This window comes from Mirounga angustirostris, unplaced genomic scaffold, assembly GCF_029215605.1.
Source record: "Mirounga angustirostris isolate CCGP_5_RB_7025 unplaced genomic scaffold, mMirAng1.0.hap1 SCAF_6, whole genome shotgun sequence".
NCBI lineage: Eukaryota > Metazoa > Chordata > Mammalia > Carnivora > Phocidae > Mirounga > Mirounga angustirostris.
Genome location: NW_026991714.1, coordinates 87,518,517 through 87,524,516, shown reverse-complemented (window position 1 = coordinate 87,524,516; position 6,000 = coordinate 87,518,517). Strand labels below are relative to the sequence as shown.

The window sequence follows — 6,000 nt, the reverse complement described above, 5'->3', positions numbered from 1 at the left end:
ATGCCAAGGACGGTTCCTATCTTCCCAACGTCAAGATCCACAGGTTCGGTCCTTAGGACTCCGTGGGAGAAGCCCGTGCCAGCCACAAAGCCCCGCGCGGGGCTGGGAAACGGCCGCGGAGCTCCCCCTGCTGGCCCCGCCGAGAGCACACACAGGACGTTGGGATGGCAACGCGAGCAGCAACGGACGCTTCACAAAGAAAGCAGATCGCGGCAGCCATGCTGGAGACCGCGCTGTGCTTGGGCTATGTCCTCCTTCTGGAGCCCCGGGGAAGGAGGGGAGCAACGCACAACGGCCGTTTCCCAAAGGAATGCTGAGAGGTGTCCCTAAAATGCAAATGATCTTTCAGCTTGAGAAATCTCAAAGGCGGGTAGCTTGTAGTCACATGGCCTGAATTCAAAATACAAAGAAAACACAAGAAACGAGAGCTGATGCTTGACTAAAAGTAAAAACAATAATAAAAGCCATACAGAGACATACAGCAAATGTTACCAGGTTTGAGCCCTTCCTGCGTGCCAAGCACTGTTCTAAGAGCTCCACGGTTATGATCTCATCAACAGCCATATTGAGATAATATTATTTTTATTAATTTGTTAACCAATTTTTATTAATTTGTTCATTTTTATTAATTAATTATTGTTATCAGCTGTGGAAGATGGGGCGCAGAGATGTAAAGTCATTTGTACGAGGTCACACAGCCAGAAAACAGCAAGAGCCAGGGTAGATACATAAAGCAAAAGCCCTGCGGGAGACAGAGCATATGCTTAAAGAACAAATAATTCCGCCCTCCTGTGTGTGCGCACTAGTAGTATTTCCAGGTACTCGGTCTGTTTATTGCTCCTTCTTATATCCCCGGTAACAAACAAGCAAACAAACAACAAAGCATTTGTGAGTCCCAGAGTTAAGGTGGTTCGTGCCTGGCCACAGGAAAGAGGGAGCCCCACACACTTCCCTCCCGGAAGTGGACATTCTGCCCTGAACCGGAAGTGGACATTCTGCCCTGAACCGGAAGTGGATATTCTGCCCCTGCACCGTGAAGACATTCCCTCGCTCCCTGAGCTGAGCAGCGGGCAGAGACAAAGGGCACAAGCTCAGGAAGTGTAGGCTCGGCCAACTGCCTTAGTAAATTACCTTTCATGGTGTGTAAAAAATTTGGTGTTCGAGGGGAGAGACGAAAGCAGATTGGCCGAGGTGCAGAGAGACATCTGAATCTTGTCCTCAGTTCTTAGGAGACGCTTCCAGGGCATACTTCCCACTCTCTGCTACAAGATGACGGAGATGACAAGATGACGTTGTGTCTACTCGCTTCACAGGAGAGGTGAGTCAGTTCGGGGGGGCACGGGGCAAAGATGGCGACAGCTGACCTCGGTGTGACTCTTGGTTCTTCCGTAAAATATAAAGCCTGCTGGAGCACAGAACTGAAGAGACTAAAGAGAAATACCTGGCACCTGGTGTCGATGGCTGGGTGCTCTTGCTTTACAAAGGGTCACTAAAGACACCCCGAACCCCAGATCTCCACCGTAGCTAGAGGGAGGAGTTGATGGGCTGGTGTGGAGGTGGGAACACGTCTGTGGGAAACGAGTTCAGACCTTAAAACTGGAAACATCCTGGGGATCTTGGCAGGGTTTTAGCTCCTCCATCTGCCTTTAGATGAGGGACTTACAGCTGATCTTCTGACAGTGTCCCCCAGTCTTGTGCAAGGACAGAGCTAAGCTTTTGGCAGCACGCTGGAGCACAGATGCGCCAGGGACGTTCTGTTAACAAAGCACAAAGGGTAGAAGGAAGGAACAAACCATTCTTGTTCGGAGAGAGCTCCATTGTGTTTATCCAGTAGGACAGAAAGCCTCCCCCCTCACCACCACTGTCAAAGGCAGATCCGTCCCACGACCAGAATCGGAGTCCCGCCCCTGGAGCAAGGATCCTGAGGTTTCACCGTCAGGGAGCAAAGCCTGCAGCTCCAGTGAAAACCCAAGTGCTCAGATCTCGCAGCTAGGGGGAGGGCAGGCCAATATCCCACCCACTCAAGAATCACTTCTTTCCACTTGTCTGAGCAGAGTGGGAAGGAGGGCCTCCGGAAACCATCTGGAAGGGAGTTGGCTGGGGCTCCATTGTCACTGATTTATGAAGGCCTTTCAGGGCCAGAATGACACCATCCACCCTCAGCCTACCTCCTGCTAATTTATTTTCTCAGAGCTTTAAATCATGGTGACAGCCCTGCAGGCACTTTGACCAGTCAAGGTTCCCCCGCCCCCATAGTGGGCCCCGCACTGCACTCTACACCCCAACCTGCTCCCAGCCACACTCCCAGCCCCTGCTGCTGTCGGACTCTCTGCTCAGTCAGATAATCAGCAGAGCGGTAACTGACTGAGAAGCTCCTTCCACTGAAAAAAATTACCAAAGTTAAAAAAAAAAGTATTGACATTATGACTCACCCTTACCTGGTATTAGTGCTAAGCTTCAAAGCAAACACCTGCTACCATCGACAAAATAAATGCTAAATTACTAAGATACCTACGTTCTTTTTCTAAACACAGATTTTACCACACCACCGACATCTTGCTAGGTTAAAGGAGTTTTCCAATTGCCCAAAGCATCTGAATGCCCATTATTTCCACCCCACTTTTATTTTTTTTTTAAGATTTTTATTTATTCATTTGACAGAGAGAGAGAGAGCACAAGCAAGGGGAGCGGCAGGCTGAGGGAGAAGGAGAAGCAGGCCTCCCGCGGAGCAGGGAGCCCGATGTGGGGCTCGATCCCAGGACCCCAGGATCATGACCTGAGCTGAAGGCAGACGCCCAACTGACTGAGCCACCCAGGTGCCCCTCCACCCCACTTTTAGATGCTAGACCAAACCTTTGAAGTCCACTACCTCTTGCAAGTAGATAGATAGATAGATAGATAGATAGATAGATAGATAGATAGATAATAAAAACCTCAGCGCACTAGAAAGCCTTAGTATTTTTGAAGGCACCACAGTAGCTTGCTCTACCATATGGTCGCTATAGTAAAACGCACAAGAAACAAAGCAGGCAGAAGCAAAAAGTAGGCAGGAAATGAAAACCAGGCTAGCTAGAAATTAGAGAAAGGCTTTAGGAAGCAATATGACAAGGAAAAGAGAAAGTTGCGGATGATTTTATCTCTGGGATCAGAGCTTCATTCCACCGCAAAAGTTCAGGTGGCCATTCATTCAGTGGTCAGACAGCCTATAAGCATTTATTATGCTCCCACAACATGCTTGTCATTGTGTTGGAATTAGGAGTCATCTCTGAGTTTATCCAGGCTCTTCTAGAGAAAGAAATCCACCTTTATAAAGCGAAATCATCCAGATTGCCAATGTGGTCTTCCCTGGATGGCTTCTTATGACAGAGGGATTCTGGTTCTGGCACATGGTGGCCAAGGATAGACAGTCATCTGTCACTGTTGACTCACCTCAAGGGCAAAACTCAGGATCCTGTGATCTTGGCTGGGTCACCCTCCTCCTTGCTTTCTGCACAGTGGGTTTTAACATCACTGTTCTCCCCCAAACTCCAAACAGGAAGTGAGGGTTGTGATTTACTTCAAAGGGTACAGGGGGGCCCTCAGACTGCCTGAAAGTGAAGGTGTAAAGCATGCTGTGCAAGGAACACTATTATAAATCCTGGGGCGCTTGGTTGCCCCCAGTGGAGTTTGACTTTGAGTTTTGTTCTAATATGATCAAAGCAGTAGAAGGGGGAGGGCATATAATAAAAAGGGGGTTCTGATTAGCACTATTTGAATATATATTCCAGCTGGGGTAAAACACATCTGAATCATTGACAACCTCAAAGTGCTAACAATTCTATGAACTAGTGGAATTAGTAAGAGACACATCATACCAAGAATGACTAAATGACCAGCTGCAGGTGCCGTGGGAACTTCAGACAACGCAGAGGTCAGAGTGAGCAGGCACAGGCTTGGCCTTCTCGCTGTGGGGACTGGGCCAGCTTTGGAGAGGAAAAGCAAAAGGAAAAGTCACCACAGTCAGTAGGCCCTAAGAGCAAAGATGTGAAGGAACAGAACTAACAGGTTTCTGAGGAAAGCATGACTAACTCAGTAGACAAGGTAAGTTCACTTAAGGGAGAGACGGCCGGTGAGGTCAGATAAAGTTATCAATAATATAGGGGTCATTAGAGATCCGTGAAGGGAAATCAAGATATTGGAATAACTATTTTACAAAGATTCATCTAATATCAAAATATAGAAGGGATAGGAGCATAGAAAGAAGAAAGGCAGAGAAAGGTTCTAGGAAGCTCTTAATGTCACATAGACCCGAAGCCCTGAGGATCTGGAGGCAAGAAGGAGCGGGTGATGCAAGAGACACTCTTCTGTGAGAAAAGGCAAGACTCAGTGTGTGACAATCTGGGTGACTATAGAAGGCAGGAGAAGAAGTAAACATGACACAGATTTTGAGCCCCTGTATTTCCAATGAACATGGTAGGAGTTCCCATCAACCCCGCCCCCCGCCCCCCCCAGTTGCCACTATTGTTGGCTTCCAAATTCTGCCTCCAAATCAGAGCCCAATCTTACAAGGTAGGATCCTCAGAGTTACCAGGCATTCCTGGTCTCTGCCAGAGTTACCAGGAATGCCTGGTAACCCTGAGGCAGAGCTTAGGGGCCACCGGGCCGCTCTGGTGGCTGTTTTCATTGGGATAAATGTCAAGTGTTCTAACAGAGACCAAAAATAATTAGAACTTAAAGAAGACATTGATTTCTCTCTCCTGTAATAGTTCACACACGTGAGAGCCCAAGGCTTATATGGCAACGTGTCTAAGACAAGGTTTTTCCTCTCCATCCTTATAGTGTTGTCCTTGTTGGTGTTCTCCCAGCTGGCTTGCTCCACTTCCTCCATGGTCTACGCAGCAGGATGGAGGAAGGGATAGAAGGAAATCATACTCCTTCCCTTCAAGGGTATGAGCTAGAAGTTGCACAGCCGTTTGGCCAGAACTTAGTATGTCCACACCCAGGGGCAAAGGAATCTAAATGAAAATCTAAAAGAAATGGAGTCTTGATCTTGGACAACTCAAGTGAAAATCCTATTACTGTGAAAGAAGAAATGAATGGATATTGGGAATTCGCCTGCCATTACTCTTACGGAAGCATTTCACCTAAAGCAATAAATCACACCTTTTTTTTTTTTTTTAAGTTGGATAGCAGTCTTAATTTTTTTTTTTAAGATTTTATTTATTTATTTGAGAGAGAGAATGAGATAGAGAGAGAGAGCATGAGAGGGGGGAGGCTCAGAGGGAGAAGCAGGCTCCTCGCCAAGCAGGGAGCCCGATGCGGGACTCGATCCCGGGACTCCAGGATCATGACCTGGGCCGACGGCAGTTGCTTAACCAACTGAGCCACCCAGGCACCCCTCACACCTTTTTTGAGCAGTGTGGAAAGAATGGCCCAAGAAAATGATGGTACCATTAACAGAAACAGGAGAAATGAGCAGAAAAACCAGCAAGGGAAGTAAGATGATTAATTCACTGTGGAAAGTTTAATGAACACCCCAAGAAGCATTGGCTTGGGGCCACTGAGAGACCTGGCACTGTAGCTCAGGGGCAAGGACAGGGTTAGAAACCCAGGTGACAGCCATGATGGCAGAGACCAGGAATGCCTTCCAAAGAGACTGAGAGGATGTGCCTTATTCAGGACTATGCAGTGGGCTTCAGTCACAGTGCTGGATGTTCCTAGACAGCCTCCAAAAAGAAACTTAAGTCCTACTCTCCACTGAGATTCCTTGTTCCAAATGGCACTGTGCTTAACCTTGGGAAGAAAAAGTGTCCCTTTTTTTCTATTGAGTCTGTATTTGAACCCTTGATGGACAATGACTTCTCCTTATGAAGTAAGCCAGGACCTTCTTGATGCCAGTCCCTCTTAGCCTGTGTGTGCACATTGGTGGGAGGGAGGGAGCAAAGACAAGAAGGGAAGTGTTGAGAATTTCCAAGGCACTGTCTGTAAGCACAAGCTGCCTTTTTCCTGGTAGTCATTAGC

General features: G+C 47.7%; 1 long non-coding RNA gene across 3 annotated transcripts in view; it reads left to right on the top strand.

Moving 5' to 3' along the window:
* Nucleotides 1–1,015: 1,015 nt before the first annotated feature.
* Nucleotides 1,016–6,000, top strand: part of LOC123845455 (uncharacterized) — a 28,789-nt gene continuing 23,804 nt past the window's right edge. For 2 of the 3 annotated variants that reach the window (XR_010412440.1, XR_010412439.1), the window contains exon 1: nucleotides 1,024–1,318. This is a non-coding gene — a long non-coding RNA (uncharacterized LOC123845455). Of the gene's footprint in view, nucleotides 1,319–6,000 lie in introns of all 3 variants that reach the window. The other variant, XR_006791048.3, reaches the window with a different exon arrangement.